Raw genomic sequence first — 20,984 nt, forward strand, 5'->3', positions numbered from 1 at the left:
TTTTAATATTTGATGGGTGCGTTTTAATTTCTGATAATAATTTTAATAGTTTTAGTTTTTATATTTTTTATAATTATTGCACCTTTTTAATATTTGACAACTGTGCTTGATTCCTTAGTATATTTGATTTCTGATTTATATTTGTTTATTATTTGACATTTTTAATATATGATAGCTGTGTTTAATATCCTTATATATTTTATTTCTGTTTATTAATAATATAAATTATATTTTTAAATAATTTTACACATAAATATATATATTTATTTAATGCTAAAAACTTTTAATGCACCTATATACTTTTAACCCGTTTGATGCTACGGACGTCAGTTGACGTCAACATAAGACGTTCCACCAGTGCTATGGACATCTACTGACGACAACCGTTTTTTGAGTGTTTTATGAGACGTCATATTTAAAGAATAATTGAAGAAAATATATTGCTATCTCTTGAAAAAAATCAAAAATTTTTAAATATTATATTTGGGTTTTATATATTGGTTTTAATTTTCGTCATGACGCTTGCATGCAAACTTAGCGCATCAGTGTTGCTACATGTGAAAAAATTGCCTAATTTTTTATTACTTTACCTCAATAAATAAGTTTAGTTTTAATCACATATGTTTGCAATAAACTTTAAGGAATTCAATGAAAAAATAAATAGATTCAGCCGGTATGTGTTTTTCCTTTGTCGTGACCTTTGCGTTTCTGTTTTTTTGATAGTTTTAGATTGTTATTTTTGTGCAGTATTTTGTAACAAAGTGCTAGTGTTTATTTTTTTTTTAACTTATACATACATATATTTTCAGAAATGATTTTTTATATTATTATTTTAGTTTCTAAAAATGGAAGATAGTTTTAAAAATTAGACAGATTGATATGTGATGATAAAGAGATAATTTCTCTAAGAATGCACACTACATTATAACTTAGAACCATAAATATATTCATATGTTTATTTTTAAAACAATTAGATTACTCAAAATATGAATATCGGGCAAAAGGATAACAAATCCTGTAAAATAAATATTAGTATTTTTAAATTATTTGTAATGTTTTAAATTTACCGCCTACCATATGTATTTAGTAACAAAAGTTTCAGATGTAATTAGAGATAACAAACACAAACTATAAAAAAACTTTATTTTAAATAATTTTACGTGCAGCAAATAAATTCACTATATGGCAACATTGAGCAGCAAAGAAAACACGAGTAATTATAAATAGATATTAATAATAATATTTCGCATAAAATATGATTTCAGAGAATATGTCGCAATGGTGTCTAATTTTTATATTTATTTGTTACATAGAAAGGGTTAACTCGTACCTTTAATATATACATACATACATACATATGTATACCCAAAAAGTATATTATGATGTAAGAAAATAAATAAAATTGCATTTTTGTCATGAGGCCCGGAATCATTGTTTTCTCAGGGCTCGCTCTTTCTTGTAGGTATTGATTGTGTTTACACCATTGTAGCGCATTGGGCTAACGCATGTTATATTGCAACGTAAGATTTACGATCAATATATACATAAACGCTATACAGTTTACGATTAATTATGTAGATAAACGAGCAATTGAATCGAATCAAATTATGTAATTAATAAATCATTACTAACCTTCACATAACGATTACGAATCAATTATCTCACAAAATGTTACCCAACGAATTGATACGATTGCATAGCACTAATTAATAAATTTACATTAATTTTACACATAAACAAACCGCTGCAAAAAATATAACATCGCACATTGTGTTTGTGTCTTCCGAGTCGTGATTTAACTTTGTGATTCGCGACCGCATGAAAATTGCATGAGGTTCGTTGTAGCCGCGCGTCGATATCTCTCGTCCGAAATTTGTATAGCGGAGAGATAGAGAGAGAGACAGAGGGAGATGGAGAGAGAAAAGGTGCGTGAAGAGAGGGAGAGCGAGTGTCAGTTTTCCTGTGGCTGCGAGAAGAAAGTGTGCCAAGGCAGTCCGGTCGCTGGTTCCCCACCTTTCCTTCCGAGGTACAAATGTAGCCTGCCAAAGCTCTGCCACAGCGGAGCTCAACTTGCGGCGGAAGAGCTGAAATCAAATATTAACTATTTACTTAATGCTACAAAAGTAAGCTATAATACCATGTAGAAACACATATGTTATAACGGTTTATTGTTTATTAGCATAGAAAATGAGGGCGTGCACCTCTTTCAGCCTAATTGGACAAGATAAACTCGTTCACCAATTGGCAAAGACAACGTCAATCATATGAAATGGCTGTATCTTAGATATTAAACGGCACCCAGATATCGTCACTAATTTCCGCACTCATTTCAGTCTGTAAACTCAAAGACCTGCTTCACTACTACAATTTATTCTTAAGAAACTTGTTAAAAGCAAACAACATCTGTAAATCGAATTAGTAAAATAAAAACATGCAATAGAATGCGTGCTCACAGGAATACAAAAATATATGGCATTTTGCTAATGTGAACACGTTCATCTAATTACATGTGCTACCAAATTTCAACTGTTTTGAAACTGTGTGAACAAAATTTTTGGCTCACAAACCAATGGTTTGAACTTTTCCGACTTTGTTTCGAAGACCAGCTCTGCGCGCTGTTCTCCTGCTACCAGCACCGTCATGTGTTATGCGTTTCGGTTCTTTTGTGGTCTCTCGAACGGATGATTTAATGAAGACACGTAAGAGCCAGCGGCGTGCGGGAACATGATCGAGAAACCGGTGTCGAAAGTTCACGTTGAAGAAGATGAAGGAGAAGAAGCGTTACCGTCTGCGGTTCACGTTTCGGCTGCTTTATCATCTGGTGGATATGTTAAACGACGGTGATTTGGGACCTTTCACTGATTTCCCTACGCCTACTGAATAACTTTAATGTACGGACGCGCTTTGAATAAAGTAATAAATTTTGTAGTGTATCAAATTTAATTTGCAAAATACATATAATATATAAATCAAGATTAAGCTGAAAATCTTGTAATTGATTATAATATAAGGTCGGCAATAGCACAGTAGAATAATGTTCTTGTTTATTTAATTTCTAGTTCTACCAAATTTATTATATGCCTTGCAGCTGCTGTAAAAAAAACATATACTAATCAATGTCGGGCATCGTGTTTCGTGCATTTAAGAATATTATTAATAGATAAATAACTAATGATCAATTTTACAAATAATATTTTTTTATAAATACTTTGATGCTTGTATCTCAGCAACATAAATTTTTAAAATCTCAATATACTAAATTCGTTCTTAAAAAAAATCTATACATATATTTTAAATGAAACCTGCCATAGTCACGATTTTTCAGAAATTAAAAACAGAAACAATTAATTTCAAGCAATTCATGGCCATGGCGGGTACATCACTGTCGAAATATATGATAAAAATGTAAGTTTATAAATCATGGCATTAATAATAATATAAATACTCGCAAACCCTAAAATAAATACATTACATACAGATTTACAAATAGCGATTATATTAAAAATTAAATCTTTATATTAGTCCTCAAAAATCTTAATTTAAAATTTACTATATTTTAGTTAAATCGTATTTTTTTAAATATTGCGTCATACATTATATTAAAAACATACATTAAATTCAATTTAATTCCCATAAATATTTGAATAAATGAAGCATTTAAAAGTAGCCCATTGATTAAATTTGAATTAATTTTTTTATCACATTTGGAATTGCTTTTTACTTTATCTTTACCTATAAGTTAATTTAAATTGTCTTTTATTTATCTGTATTAATAATAAAAACACATACATACCATAATACACATGTTACATGATATAAATGTAGTACATACGTATAAAAACATAATAAAATAATATATGATAACATACCTATCTGTTTTTATAAAATTCTCACGCATAATCGATTGTGCGAATTTTTAACAATCTGTATTTTTTTATATAGTATTAGCAAAAACATTTTTCTCATTCAGATATTGTGAATGTAGTACCGATTTAAAAAAATATAAAGCGATGCATTTAAGAGTAGCCCCATATTCTAATATATAATTTAATTTCAAATTGTGTTTTACTAATCTTTATTTTTTATTAAAAACACAAACGTGAAAATATACATATGTTTTTTTTGATAATACATAAGTAAAAGCAATAAAATAAAATGTAAGAACAAACTATCTGTTTCTATAAAAACAACACTACAGTTTTCACGCCACATAATCAATTAAAATATTTCATATTAAAATACTGTAAATATATAAATTATTAAAAACAATATATATTTTAAAGTAGCCCAAAATGTTTATTTAAATTCTCTCAATAACATTATCACGTTCAAAATCCATAATTCTTACGTAAATTAAATCTTGATCATTACTAAAAACACAAAAGTAAAATTATAAATATGATATACATATGTCTATGAATACATATGTATGTAAAAAAATAAAATAAAATATAATCATATCCCAATTGTTTTAATAAAATATGCATTTTATGCAATATGTGCATTATTTTTCAAATCAATTGCAAATCTGTTTTTTTTCTAACTTGTAACGGTAAAAAAAAATCTTTCAGTGAATTTAATACTTATTAAAAAAAAAATAACGTAATGGCGCATTCAAATTTTAATTTTCTCATTATATCTTTATCATTCTTAAATAAATTTAAGCTGTGTTTTACTAATATTTTTAATTAATCAAAACACAAATCATAAATGTATTATATGTCTACATAAACATATGTATGTAGTATAATAAAATAAAAAATATATCTGTTTTTATAAAATATAACACTAACATTTTCACGCGTCATAATCAATTTTTAAATTCTTACAATTTGTTTTTGTATATTTTATGTTAATCTGTAATGAAAAAAATCTTTTATGTATATTAAGATACTGTGAATTTAATATTTAAAAATATATAAAAAAAAACGTGGGACATTTAAAAGTACCTTCATGCATTCATTTATTTATTTTTAATCATATTCGAAATTTAAGTTGTATTTTACTTTGTGTTGTGTTCTTTATTATTATTAAAAAGACACAGTGATAGTATTAAATATATTAAATATCTACATATATATAATATATGTAAAAATATTTAAATAAAATGAACATACTATCTGTATTAAAAAAATATATATTATTATTTTTCTTCTGCATCAAAATCGATCTGTTTTTCATATTTCATTTTTCTTTCATATTTATAAATTAGGAATAATATATTTCTATGTATAAATTTATAATTATTAAATTGATTATTTATTTATTTATTTATTAAAATTATAACCATCGTGACCTGACAGGCAAACCCAATGCGTCACGATAGTCAGAAGTACAAATACATCATAATACATACAAATATAAACAAGACAAAACAACAGACACAAATCACCTCAACAGGTGTGCATTGTCCCATACGAACTGGACCAAAACTCCATATGTGCAAGAGAAAATGTCAATATTTCTATGGACAGAATTGAGCAGATAAATAGCCTTGGCCAGAGAAGAGTTGGCAAGTGCTCCAGTTCTAGACTTTACAGGTAAGAATAGTGGACGCGACCGAGAACTATAACCACCTTCAGGAGCCCACATTTGAAGCTGCTCGAGCACTGAAGGATTGTCTACGATGCCCTTGAGCAATTTCCAGAAGTGTTTAATTACATATACACTTCTGCGAGTCGACAAAGAAACGTATCCCAGGGCTCCCAAAATAAAAGCACTGGGAAACAAAAACGGATAATACCCGTATTCATTCAAGTATAAATATCGAAGAAATTTACGTTGTACTTTTTCCAGCTTCAATTCATTAAATTGATTCATTACGCCTGGGATCCAAATGATGGAGCTAGTTTCTAGTATGCTGCGGACTAGAGTATCATAAAGAGTGCGCAATACTAAAGTATTCCTGAAGTAACGCGCATTTCTCAAGATAAAACCGAGCATTTTTAAGGATTTGCTATGAGTCTCTGCAATGTGCTGGCTAAATTTCCAACGTTCTTCGAAAGTCACTCCTAAATCCTTAGTTGAAGAAAACCTTTCCAGAAAATATCCGCCTAGATGGTATGAATATTTTGCCGGCGCTAACGACCTTGAAAATGAAATTGTGTGACATTTCTTTACACTGAAAGGCAATTGGTTATAGCAAGCCCATTTACATATAGAGTTGAGATCCTCCTGTAGGTCGAGGGAATCAGAAATCGAATGCATTTTCCTGTAAATTTTCAAGTCATCTGCATATAATAAAAAATCTGAATGCTCTATTGCTGTTTCTATGTCATTAATGAACAATAAAAACAGCAATGGACCCAAATTGGATCCTTGAGGTACTCCAGTAGGGGTCTTATATCGTTCTGAAAAAGAGTTATTATACTTGACGAATTTATATCTATTGGTCAAGTAATTTGAGAATAGATTTATGAGATCTTCAGAAAACCCGAAATTAGATAACTTTATGTTTTTAATAAGTAATAAATATAGATAACTTCCGATTCATTTTTACTATGGCAATATTTTTTATATACATATAAATTTAAATGTTAAAATTTGTTCTTACTTTGTTCTTACTATATATACAACAATATTCAAAAAGATCATAAATATTTAGCATTAGATAAATACTTTTTACATAGATAATAAATATAATAATTTTTCAAAACTGACTCTTAAATAAATTTTACATTGATTATAAATATAATAATTTATTAAAACCATTCTTGTCAAAATAAAATTATATTTACATAATCTTTATTAAGCCCTCGAGTTAAACAACATTTTCTTTGAGTGCCTTTTTAAAGCTCCAAAATATCTATATTTTTTTAGGAAATGATGATATTTGTCCATTTTTTTGATTGTCGATTAGATTAAATTGTTCATTAGAAAGATTTTCTGTAGCTACTTATAAATTCATTACTAAATAAATAGAATCAGCACAAATAAATACATTTGTGTCAAATCACATATGTCGCTCACACTCATTGTATTGCAACATTTCAGCTCAACGTTACTAACGTTACCCATAATTTCTTTTTCGACGGCCTTCGCGCGCGTGATTCGAATTTCCAATGAAAAACGTCTTGAAAACACGTCCGAATTCGGAATTACCCACCGCTGACCTACTTTCTAGGGTTGTGATTAACAAAACAGCCGGAATCGAGACAAAGTCATTTTGGCAACCCTAGCATTAAGCGAATTAATCACTGACAGTAGCGAAAGCGACTCAGTGTTTTTCGATTGCTGAAAATTAATGGGCAAAGAAAGTTTTAATTAAGGTACTGATATTTTTGCAAAATCTCATATATACATGTTTCCAACATAATTATTGGAAAATATATAAAGTATGATGCAACACACAATATTTACTAACCTTTACAATAATATAAATCTTTATCCAAACTTCTTAAGGTTAACTTCAACTCACTTTCTACATTTTGGGTATTGTTTTATCTGCTTTTGATATTTATACAATTTATATAACTTAATTAAATATTTTATAGTTTTCATATTAAAATTAGGGCATATATGCTCCGTCAAATTATAAGGTTGTATTATCGAGAGATTTTCGTGGAAACCAAACTGCTCGTTAATAATATTATTACCCAAAGTTTCTTTTAAACGAATATTTTTTTAAAAATTTATAATAATAAACTGATGGGGCGATAATTAATCGGAATTGTAGGATCTTTATCTGTTTTTTTTGCGTAATGAATTAATTTTATTTTATGCGAAGTTACTCTCTTCTCAATGTTCTTCCTATTCAAGATTTTAATTGATGTAGTATTACAACATTCTACAGATCTGTATGGATATCCAGTGCTTTAAATGCAGATTGATTTTTTTTACAAATTTCACCATTTATAAAAAAATGTACTCATCAATTGCGAAGAAAGTAGTTTGCTTGAAAAAAATGAGTGTCTGAGATGAACTGAGATGGTATATGATATAAGCGGAGATTTGATTTGCAGTAAGCGAAACGTGAATAATAATTGAGAACGGATGAGTATCCGCAAACAAAGAAAGTGTTAATGCGGTAGTACCCACGGTAATATTATGTAAGAGATCGGAAGAGAACTGGCCGCGGACTGCGCATGCGCATATTAACATCAATACTCATTGTACGTGTACAATATCATTATTTTATTACATTTATTCCCGCAAACATATGTACTGTATTAAGACATGGAAAATTTATTAACCCTTAAAATAAATAATATAAGGAGCACAAGGAAATTCCTTAAAATATACTCATTTGGAAGTGAGGCAGGTGATGGTATTTGCCCCCCATGAATTTGGTGAGAAAAATACATGTCATATAATGAAATACCATGATTTTTAATGAAATCGAAATATTAAAAAAAAAACGAGCCGACTGGCCTACTATTGCTTCCCCCCCCCCCCTCCATGGAAATAGCTCAATTAACATCCTTGATTCTAAACCAGAATACAAAAATATTTTTTAAGCGCTGATTATACCGTGCAAGAAAACAAGGACGGTATTTGTGGGGAGGGGGCCAGGTGGAGATTGCCCCCCGCCTTGAATTTTACCAGAAATATGCATGTCATTTAATGAAATACTATTAATCCTAGTGAAATCGATATATTAAAAAAACGACCACTGACTGGCACAATTCCTCCACCCCTCCTGAAAAAGCTAAAATGACTCCCTGATACTAAACCAGAAAATATCGGGTTATCCCTCGAAGAAAATCTAAAAAAAAACGGTTTCGAATCTATCCCGAAAATATTTTTTTAAATATTTAATTTAGTGAAATCATATAGGAATAGATTTTCATTAGTTTAGATATATGTTTTTACTAGTATTTATATATTTTTTCTGGCATTGCTAGTAAAATTATATGATTTTAAATTTTTTACACGTAATATACATTTATATGCGAATCATTATTTATTTACATGCGATGTATAAATGTTACAGTGAATGTATATTTTTCAGTGAAGTTATATTTTCAGTAGTGAAACCAAATACATTTTTCTCAGAAGATATAAGTATGTATATTTTATTAGCAAAAATATGATTTTAAAAAAAAAATATGACAGTTGTTGCGAAACGTACATTTGCTGTTCAAACCCGAACATAACCTACACGAATTAATCAAACCCAACTTGACCTAATAAAAGTTCTAAAACTAATTATAGTTTTAGAACTTTCATTAGATCAAGTCCAATATACTATAAACGAAGAAGTACAAACATACATCGCATCTAGCATATTGCTCTATAGTTTGTCTGCCCTTGAATATTAAACTATGTTTTAAAAATATAATAGCTATCCTTACCGATATTACTAAGGACTTTTGATATGAGGTTATTGGTCAAAGTGTATTCAAATCGAATTTTGGTCGATAGAAGGGCGCAAAAAAAATGATCACTTCTCAGAAGTCAAAAATTCACGTCAAAAGCAATAAAATTGTGTTGGGGTGGTAATTCAAATTCAAATCTAGTTCTTGTAAAGTTGACAACTATGATGTTGTCGATATAATAAATTTTGTCATTGGTAGATCATAGCGCGAATCTTAAAAATGCGCAACGGGTATGCGGGCACCTATAATATTCGCGTCGCCAAAAATAATAGCCGACATTGAATGCGACGTCGTCGGTCGCGTTTTCGCTTTCTGTGGCCTGAATTTCGCTTTCGACGCGACTTTCCCGAGCCGCGTCATGACGTCACTCGGCGCTTCGCCCCGGGGCCCCCGTGTGCCACTTTTTACTCGTCGGCACGCGCTCGCTGTTACGTCGGGGCCCCGTAAGATCGTGCAACGATCGTCACACGAAGAGATAACCGACGCTCATCACGTTGCGTTTTGTTCATTGCCATGCGTGTGTGTGTGTAAATGTCTGTCTGTCTGTCTGGTGACATGAAACGTTACGAGTACTGTGGTACAGAAGTTCAAGTGCTTGATGATCTATTGGGGTGTGACATTGCGCAGGAAATTATATCACACCCCATACAGCGACTGTCTTAAATTAATGTATATCTTTTTTTAGTACAAATCTGACCATCATGACTTCACACAGGTTTCCCCTATGTGTCATGATGGCCATTATACAAACAAAAACAATAAAAAGGTATGAGGCACAACTAAAATTGATGAGCACCATCCATATCACCGAAAACATTCTTGTGTTTAGCAAGCTTGTTGAGAAGCTGGATGGCTCGTTCAAGAGGAGCGTTCTCAAGCGCTGACGTCATGGCCTCTAGGATATTATATGTCTCGCAGCCGAAAGTCGCCGAGTATTAACGGGTTGTCGACACCTCCCCTTAGCAACTTAAAAAGTGCTTCATTGAGTGAACGCTACGCCGAAGATCCAATAAATTTTATCATAATGCTTCCAGCAAAAAAGCACTAGGATACAAACACTGATATGACACGTACTCCCTCTTGTATTGATATCTCAGAAATTTTCTTTAAATTCTTCACATCAACAAAGAGTACTTCACTCACTCGGATTCCAGAAAATGGAGTCATATTCAAAGACGCTACAAACTAGCGTATTGCACAGAATGCGAATCGCCAAAAAAATAATAAAGTGACACGCGCTCCGCATAACGAAGTCGAGCATCTTTGATGCCTTATCGCAAACTTTGGTGATATGCATAGAAAATCTCCATTCCGCCAAAACTGCATGAGAAGTCCATCGGGCTAGACTCCGGAAAAGCTAGAGTCGAGTTGAAGTATTGTCGGCTGTGATCTGTCATAATGATTTTGGACGATCCTCTGATGTGATGTGACTAGGGAATGGATTACCGGTTTTAATTTGGGTAAAAATTTACTTTCTATAATACCGGTATTACAAAATGAAATACCGGTAATACCAATTTTTTTATTTATTATTATTTAAATCCATGCATCTTATTTTTAAGGCGATACTTATATATACTATATGTATATATAGCGATACGATAATATTATCCCTTTTAGTCCAAGAGAGTCGAAATATAGGCCTACACACATATGCAAAAAAATCCACAGGTCGATATTTTGGCGCAAGTTTAAAAAATGTAATTCAACGTGTTCTCTATTTTTGTATTTTTGCATATGCGCAACATGTCGGCATAAAATTAATACATTTGCTCTCAGGAAAATCTAATGGTACCTAGCAGATCCCAGTAATTCTATTATGTAACAGAGAAAAGACCGTACCATTTTTTTTATAATACGGATGGCTGGCGAAGTGAAAACAAAAGCAGGTATAGCATACACGAATTTTTTTCTACTATTTGTGTATTTTTATCTTCAAACATAAAATATCCAAGTAAACCACGGAATGTGCTTTACTAAACTTATTGGGGTTAAATATTAACAATATTTAAATAAAAAACGCATGCGCGAAATATGTTTTTTTTTTTAAAAAACTTTGCCATTGAAAAATAATACTATGTTATACAAGACGACATAATTTAAAAACATAATATCTAAAATGTTTTTTAAATCAAACTTGATGTATATTTTATTTTTATAAGTAAATAAATATGAAAAATATTTTTTTAATTGTTGAAACAACTTAAAATTATTGAATTTTATTACCTCACATCAATGAGAGTACCCAAAAAAGTTTCAATTTTTAAAACAGATGTAAAACATAATTTATTTAAAAATGCTAAACGATAAATAAATAAAAAAATATAAATGTTAGGACAAATTGTCTGGGACTAAAAGGGTTATGCATTATTTACATATTTTTTATTCTATAATATTTACATTGATATTTTGAACTCAAACTTAATTAATGTTAGTTTTAATATGAATAGAAATGAAGAAGTAAACGAAAGATAAATCTTTCGAAATATTATTTCGGTATTCTAAAATAAATATTAAATGTATAATAATTAAAATATAATAATATAAATCACACCTCAATCACATACATATCACAATCATCAATCATAGAAATCTGTTTTTTTTTTAAATATATGTAGCATTTTAAACAAACGGATTTACAATTTTCTACGCATTCTTTTCTCATAAGGTTCCTTCGGATAATCGAAACTGGCAAAAAATAATGAGTAATATATTTTTAAATTAGCATAGTCTTCACTTATTGATTCTATATCCTATAGATGTTTTTTTAAAAATGAGAATATATTAATTTGAAAGAGCAGAAACGAAGCTCAGTGAAGTAGATTTTATAACTCATCTGCAATAAATATGTCACTTGACTTAAATTATAATCAAAGTTTATCTTCTATGCATAATTACAGTTTGCTTATACATTATATTTTATAATAAAATCTTTGAGCCTTTCGGTTGTCTATGGAAATGTAAGTAATTATACAAATTATAATATAAAGTTGCATAAGATAATTTTTTATATCCCCAATTGTTATTACAATGCTAGACATATTTAACCCTTGCATTGCCAAAATCAATGTTTTTACTATTCAGCGAAAATTTCACGATTTGACGTCATCATTTAAAAATGTATAGAAACAGCTGTATGGTATTTATTTTCTTCAGAGACATTTTTTTCAACACGTTGGTATTTAAATTATACACTAAAATACTTTTTGTTTGTTTTTTTGTTTTTGTTTTTTTCTATAGATCTTATTATCATTTAATGTATAATTATTACTTGATTCATTCTTAACCTTTTACTGATATTTAAAAATACTATTACGGAAGTTCAATTACAATGGACAATTAAGCTGTCATTTATTACTGTTTTGTTCATTTGTGACTGACGTAATATTACATTTATGTGGATTTACTATTTAATGTTTTATTTTATAATAATAGACATTTAATTTATTAATTATTATTAAAAAAAAAAAAATATATATATATATATATATATATATATATATATATATATATATATATATATATATATATATATATATATATATATATATATATATATATATATATATATATATATATATATATATAGCAAATTTATAGGCATTTTAATAATAATAATAATTGCAATTATTAGCATTAAGTATTATGGTTTAAAAATAATTAACTAAATTGTTTAACGTACGAAAATGCAAAAATCGTGATTATTTGATACAAAAAATTTAGGAGTATGTCATCAAAATAGAAATAATAGTTTAGATAATGGTTTTAAGGGCATTGTTTTTATCAGCTTTAGGACTGGTTCGGCCCTTTGGCCTAGTTATGTTATCGTGAAGAGTTGCTAACTCGATAGATAAGAAGAGTTTCACTTCTCCTAAAATTTGTATGTTTTGCTATAATTTCAAATACTACATATATTATAATATACGAATATAGAAAATACCATTGAAAGCAATTATTGATAAAAATGCCTAATTTAATCTAATGATGCATTGAAGGCTTAGTATAATTAATATTTATTGTTTTTACTTATATCACTGTATAAAATCTTAATTTCAAGTTCATTTTAAAATGTTTTAATTCGAATGTTTGAATCAATACAGAACAGACATTAATATAATTTAAATATTTGGCGTTCTATGTTAACCTCATTTAGTATATTAAATATTAAAATATAATTGCTTTAAATTAAGAATTAGCTATTGTACACATAAAAAACCGTTGACGCACTTATGCGTCATTTTTAATTTTTAGCCTTGTGTATTGTTTTTATTATGTCTCGTTCGTAGATCTATAGAAGATAGAAATCTTTATATTTCAACAAATGAAAAGTTGCTTAATAAATTATTTTACTGAAACCAGTGAATGAACCAAACGATATTACCTTCTACAGACCGATAAATATCTTACGAGTTATGGCAAATATATTTAAAAAAAAATATTATAACTAAATCTTTTACAAAATATATCAATGAAGACTTATAAATATTACTTAGATATAACCCAGGCTTTTGACAAAGTGTAGCATTCACAAACCTTAAAGACAGACTCTTCCATACTAAAATCGAAGAAGTAAACACAAAACTGTACCAAATATCATCGGGTGTGTCTCAGGACAGCTTTCTTGGACGGATGCTGTATTTGCTTGATACGATAGATCTTCCTCAGACAAACTCAACAAGAATTGCTACATTACAATAATGACGTCTAATACTGACTCAAAAATAGCACTGAAGAGACTGCAAGTCCAAGCTTGGCTCTCTAAATGATGAATCAGAGCTAATGAAACTAAATTAATCAATGTTTAACAATATATTTAACACCAATATTCTTAAGGGAATCCAAAATAAATTCTTCAGGTTAATCTTCGGTGCTCCTTGGTTTATGCCTAACAATTATATATGACATGACTGCAACTATGTCATTGTAAAAGAAACAATTAAAAAGATAAGTGAACAATATTTTCACACATTAAAAACTCACTCCAACATACTGCCAAGTAATCTGCTAAAATACAATGTTATAACTAAACGTAGACTTAAGCGTAAAAATATGTTAAAACTAACAAATATATTTTATTAAAATAAGCAATATCATTACCAGTAATAAAAGTACTATTCAGTTGCAGATAATTTTCAACACCAAATATGTACGACCTAGCTCGATTTTAATTAATCATCACAATATTCATCCGGCAGATTAGAAAAATCTAGTTAAACCTAATCTGTGACGATCGATCGGAATTATACTTATATAATAATCACTAATTCCGATCTCCCAGACACGATAGTAATTTAAAAACACTAAGGTAAAGGTAACAATAGCGTCTAAAAATCTGAGGTTCTGACTTAACAAAACATTAGTAAAGATGGCATTTTAGAATACCAAAGAACTGCACGATTGCTGACTTTCGAAAGCCATCAATTACAACAACATAAAAACTATTTAAAACCTTTTCTTCATAAGCTTCGAAGCACGTCAATAAAAAAATACCAATAGCCTCGCATCGGTTAAGCATTGTATAATATCAATCCTTTGTAAACCACTATAAAATTGGCGCTTTCGCAAAGGAATGGATCAGAGATGAAGCTAAAAATTAACGCTACTGGCTCTAAATAAGCCTTTGCTCCAGTATTCAGCATAAATGATGTTACATTTGTCACATTACCAATCACTACGAAAATCGTTCATTAATCGCTCACTAATCACACGACACAATCAATCAACGAACTATCTTTGTAAGAAATCTAAAAGCCAGTTTCTGGAAATACTAGAATTTAAATACCGTTTTTTTATTATAGTATTATATGATTTCAAGTACTAAATTAATATTAAAAAAATAAAAGACTGTCTTAATAACATAAAATATAATACATCCCATATTCAAAACTTGAATCATCACTACCAAGAATGTGCAATAATATAGATTCAAATTTACGATTGGAATGCACAATTCGATTAAATTCTACAGGTCGGAAAAACCGTTTCATCCGTGACTAACTCGTTCAACCTCGTGAAAATGTTAATATACATGAAAACACGCTTTTATAAGATAGTTATTAAATTAAATACTAGATGAGCTTTAGCAATACATTATGTATATAAATTTGACCTAGAAAACTAAACTCAAAATCCGAACGGATCATTACTTGAAATAAATGCTTTGAAAGCTATATTAGTATTCCATCTTGGTCCCAATTGGGTTGTTCCCGAGAGAATGGGTGTTAGGGGAATTTTCCTATTGGTCGCGGAAGGTAGTGAAAATGTCTACAGAAAGCGAATCGCAGAGCTCGTTTCCGCCTTGCGAAAGGGGCCATTGCGCTTGCGCAATACTACGTAACTGGGACACTAGGCCAGAGGTAGTAAACCATAGACGTTGAAGCGTTTCATCGAGAGAGCAAGTAACATTCGGTAGAGAGTTATATAATAATAAATTGCCAGAGACGCCCTTTATGTTAAACATTCCTTTCGGTATTGTTCTAGTACATATACTTAAAATACCAACGAGATTTTAGATATTTATAAGTTGTTTTCTGATAGTCCATTAGACAGCTGTTTCTGCTAAGGTAGAACATATTATGCCCCAGTCGCAAATCTTTATATAATGATCGTGTCAATTTATAATCTTGATTTAAGTCTGAGTTGTTTTTTGTTTACAACAATTGCTTTATGAATTAACAAAGGGATGAATTGAGTTCAAAATTTAAGATTTGAGAACCTTAGGGGTGAGACGCAAGGTGGAATCTAGTTAGAGTTTTATTAGATTATATTACAATTGCGACAGACGATAAATGGCGAGATATTTTCTCATAGCGGTGGTGGAGAAGCTGTCACAGGGATGATGTCCGTGGGAGGTCCTCAAATGTTCTATAGGTGGCGTAACAGTAAAGCGATGGATGTTCACTCTTTGCTACGGTGGTGCCCGTATGGAGGAATCTCTCTCGGGATGTGAGCGCCCATATCAGTATGTTATCTGCGGGCGGCGGGCGTCTGCTGGTCTTTTTGAGTGTCTACTTGAGTCTTCGAATAGCTGCTTGTGACAAACTTCTCCTTATCGGAGTCCAGGCTTAAGTACTCAGAGCTGCAAAGCTTGATCACCAATCACAATCATGCAGCGATCATGCAGTCAATAGACGTACTCGTTTCTTAGAACAACTATATAGGTATACACCGTTATAAAGCAAAATTTGTTTGATGGGCATTGTCCAAGGTCGTATACTGGAACGAAAAAATTTTGTAATTTAATTTTTGAAATTCGGCAACAAATAAATATTCTTTCAATCCTAGCGTGTTATTTATGATTTTTCTGGTCGTAATGAGGGCTTGTATGCTCCTAATTCTTTACGCTATTGTCTTGTTTCCTTGTTGATGTATGATTATTTTGGTCACAGTAAATTAACACTAGTTTTGAGAATAAGACCATTTACATACGTGGCCATCTGTGTGGTTTATTGTTTCAAAAGAAATATTCTTTCAATGACTGAGACTATTTACAGAAAACTTGCGTGCCATTTTTCTGGTCGTAACAAGGGCTTGTGTGTGTACGCCACAAAAATAAGCAGTAGTGCTGTTTAAAATTAGCAATAAAGTAGATCACTGATGAACTATTAATGATCAATGAGCATTATAAACATTGTCAAGATTAGGCTATCAAAAACTCTGCGTGCGTTGGGTGCTAAAAAAAGAAGCAAGCGCGAGAGTTAAACGATGTTGGAAGCAATTTATCGAGGTCCATGATAAATAGGTAAAACAATAACATAAAAAAGTGTTTTATTTTAATAAAAAAATATTAAAATAAAATTACCAAATATGTATTTAATATTTAAAATAATTTGAATAATGGTTTTTATTTTATTATATAATTATTTTCAATCTCAAAAAATATTTTTGTAATAAGATATTTAATTCATATTTATGAAAATGGAAAATGTTTAGAGCCCCTTATTCGCCGTGATGATCGTAGGTTCGTGATCCGCTGAAAAGCGTCAGAGAAAGGAGGGCGGTACTGCTTATGATCATATTGTACTACGTTTCCAAAAATATGTTTTTTCTATAATAATAAATTTTAATTTTTTATTTTAATATTTTTAAATAAAACTGTATATTATATTAAATTTATCTTATTTAGTTATATTATATTTTAGTATTTTTATAAAAAAATGTATCAAATAAATATAGAGAATAATTATTAGTTCAATAATTTGTATTATACTAAATTATTGATTTTATATTAACGATATTTTTATAATAAAATAATATCATGCTGGTTTATTTATTTAGGGATTTTTGCTATTCGTGTTTTATTTTAATGATAATGAATAATCCATGAAATAAAATATAATAATAAAATATTTCTCCACACTTTGAGAAGCGTCTAAAAGTGATGATGCAATAATTACGAAGAAGACTCGTTCGCTGCACTTGGAAGAGTTGCTTACCTGAATTTCGCTTGAGAATTGTATCATCACTTTTTTTATCATCACAAAGATTTGTATAATATAATAATATCATTTATAAGTTTTCCTTAAAATATAATAAGAAAAAACATATTCATGTGTAATAATTTATCTATTCAATAACCCAAATTTTAGATACAAAATAACAATTATTAATAAAAAGCAAACATTTCCAATTATTTTAAAAATCTTTTAATAAATTATTATTTTATATTATATTTATTATAAAATACGATTTTTTTTTATCTTAAGCTAAAAACTTTTTTTATAAACTAAAAAGATTAATTTGGTTTAGTAGAATTTTACTAATGTTTATATATGTAACAATTCTGTTAAATACTGTATATATTAGTGTTTTTAATTCTAGGCTGTTCACGACACTATGTTAGTAAAGACTAACATCACGAACATATACTCCATGCAAAAGTGAGATGGGTATCGAGAGGAAGAGTTCTTGCACACCTATTCGAACTGAAAGAAGAAGTAAGCAGTTTCTGAAAAAGCGAAAATCTGAACTAGTAGAGCCTTTGTTTAATGAAAAAGGGATAATTAATCTTGCGTTTTTATAAAAAATGATGACGTATTTTGTCATCATTTTTTTAACATGACTATTTTAAAAAGATATAAACACATCCACTATTTATTTATATTGTACTACCCATTTTTATCACATCAAAGCTTGAGTTACTTTTAATTTTATGTAACTTTAAAGTCCTCAATTCTATACAGTATTATAGTCTCGATTTAGCATAGCACAAAAATCGGATAATGCTATTATATTTTTAATTCGCATTACTTTAATTTACAATTTACAATTTCAACGATCCATTGGATAAACTCCACTTATACATACATACATATATATCAAATTTACATGAATACTTATAATATTATTAGTACACATAACCACAAGTTTGACATAAATCATGTTAAATCCTACAAAGAGCATTAATGAAACTATTTAACAACTATGCAAAACACACAATACCAAAAAGTTATTCTCTAACATATACCACTATTGATCTCAGCGATTTAATTTAGCATTTTTTATATATACTTTTCCCATATATTATATGTACAGAACCTATTTTATACATTATGAACTAAATATTTTTTTGTAATAAGATCATTTACTCAATGCTTTACTAAAAAAATATATTTTTTATGATCAATCAATCTTTCCAAACCACAAAAATCCATATACCGATACCGGAAACAGTTCCAAACTACAGACAAAAATTACATAACAAAACCAAATACAGCAAATTCGTTTATTGGACTTTTCTTGTAACACTTTTCATTGCACATAACGCATTTGCGTTGTATTATTTGTTTGTTATTAATGTATAAATACATCTGCGTGTTACGTATAAATAATAATCGTAAACGTAATAAATAATCGATTTTCCAGCATGTGCACATACACAACTTACTATATACGTTATTACAGTGCACATTTTGAACAACTTCTCTCACAATTGCCACAAATACCGGTGAAAGCTACCGACTCAGTTAGGCACCACAAGAAATGACTCAGCTCAATTATTCAAAAACGCGTATGATCGTTCAGTCATTATCGGCTCACCCACTTTGAATCGTATGAAAAAACTTTTTGAGAAAATTCGTCCAAAGGTCTGTAATCAGCCGGCGTCGATTAAAAAAGCGGACACGGCCTATCCGACTTACGTAAGAGCATCTCTCTTTCTCGGTCTCGTTGCGCAACTTTCACGATCAATATGTCAAGTTATATATGCCAATTGAGCAACTCTTTCACCGGTCGGTAATATGTGCCAATGGGTCGTTTTGAGGAAAATTATTTATTCAAAATCTCACGTTACTATACTACACACACAAATTTCATGAGAAGATGAATCAATTAAATTTCTTTATATTTCATAAGTTACTGAGAAGATCAAAAGTTCTAAATCAAGCAATTTTCACTCTTTTAGTTTCGGTTTAATATACAAAACATATTTAAGATAATGTATAAATTTTTATGTTTGATTCTGTGTACTTTTAAATATATTTAAAACAATTACAAATATTTTAAGCTTTTAAATTTATATGTGATGGGACCACCCGTGATTGTTGCGTTGAAATAATTTAAAATTAAAAAATTAAATCAAATGTTATCATAAAATTAACTGATTTATTTGTGTCCTCTATATTTTCTAAGAACTCTTTCTCCTTGGCGAACATACGTAGATATCTATTAAACTGTATGCATTAACTGTTTAAAAACAAAAAACAGAACAAAGGCATGAAAAGGTGGACGGTGCCCAAATATCTCCACCAGGCAAGTGCCTTAAAACAAGTATTTTTCAGGGACTTTTCGCACCCGTTTCTTTAACCAACAAAATAAGTATACGCCTTTAGAAAGTGACATTTGCTTAATGGACCCTTTCGAGGTCAAATGGTATAACGGGAATATTGTGACTTATTTTTTTTTGTTTTTCGTGCCCGTTTCGCAGCAAAGAAATATTCTTTTAATGCATCGGATAATAATTGCGTGTTATTTATGTGAAACCATTTTTTCTGTACGTAACGAGGGCTTTTGTGTGCTCCAATCCCTTACATTCTATTGTCTATTTCATCCTTATTTTAATGGATTATAATCCTTGTTTACGGTAATTTCGGCGCGAGCTTAAAAAATATGATCCCTACACTACTAATAGGATTTACTACCAATTATTATTAAATTGATGATTTAATTTGCAAATATTAAATATTTTTGCACCTTCAAAAATTATTGTGGACTTCGCCTTTATAATTTTGTGACTCACCTTCGATATTTATTCAATACTTGATTCAGAAAAAAACAAATAAATAAATTCTTGTGTCAGTCAAAAGGCCGCAGGTTCCTACCCCTGGGTTAAGTATTTGCATATTTGTCAGTTATATTTGTACCGTTTTCAATAGATCCCATTTTAGCGTTAATTGGCTTCGAAAAGATTCATCTGTGTCAATTTTACAATATTTCTTTTAGCCGGGCCGCTAAAACGTATTTTTTTTAACACAAATTTCACTATATTTTATTCCACGCTTTTAAAAAATCTTATACAAGATAATTGCAATGAGATTATTAATATAATCAAATAACGCAATATTAAAAACTTCTCTTCAACATAAATATTATATAAATTGCTACAACAGCAAAAAAATAATTCCATTTATATCTTTTTATGTTTGATAATGTGTAAATTACTAAAAATTA

The sequence above is a fragment of the Plectrocnemia conspersa genome, unplaced genomic scaffold (genome assembly GCF_051122295.1).
Source record: "Plectrocnemia conspersa isolate PC_06_02 unplaced genomic scaffold, ASM5112229v1 ptg000009l, whole genome shotgun sequence".
NCBI lineage: Eukaryota > Metazoa > Arthropoda > Insecta > Trichoptera > Polycentropodidae > Plectrocnemia > Plectrocnemia conspersa.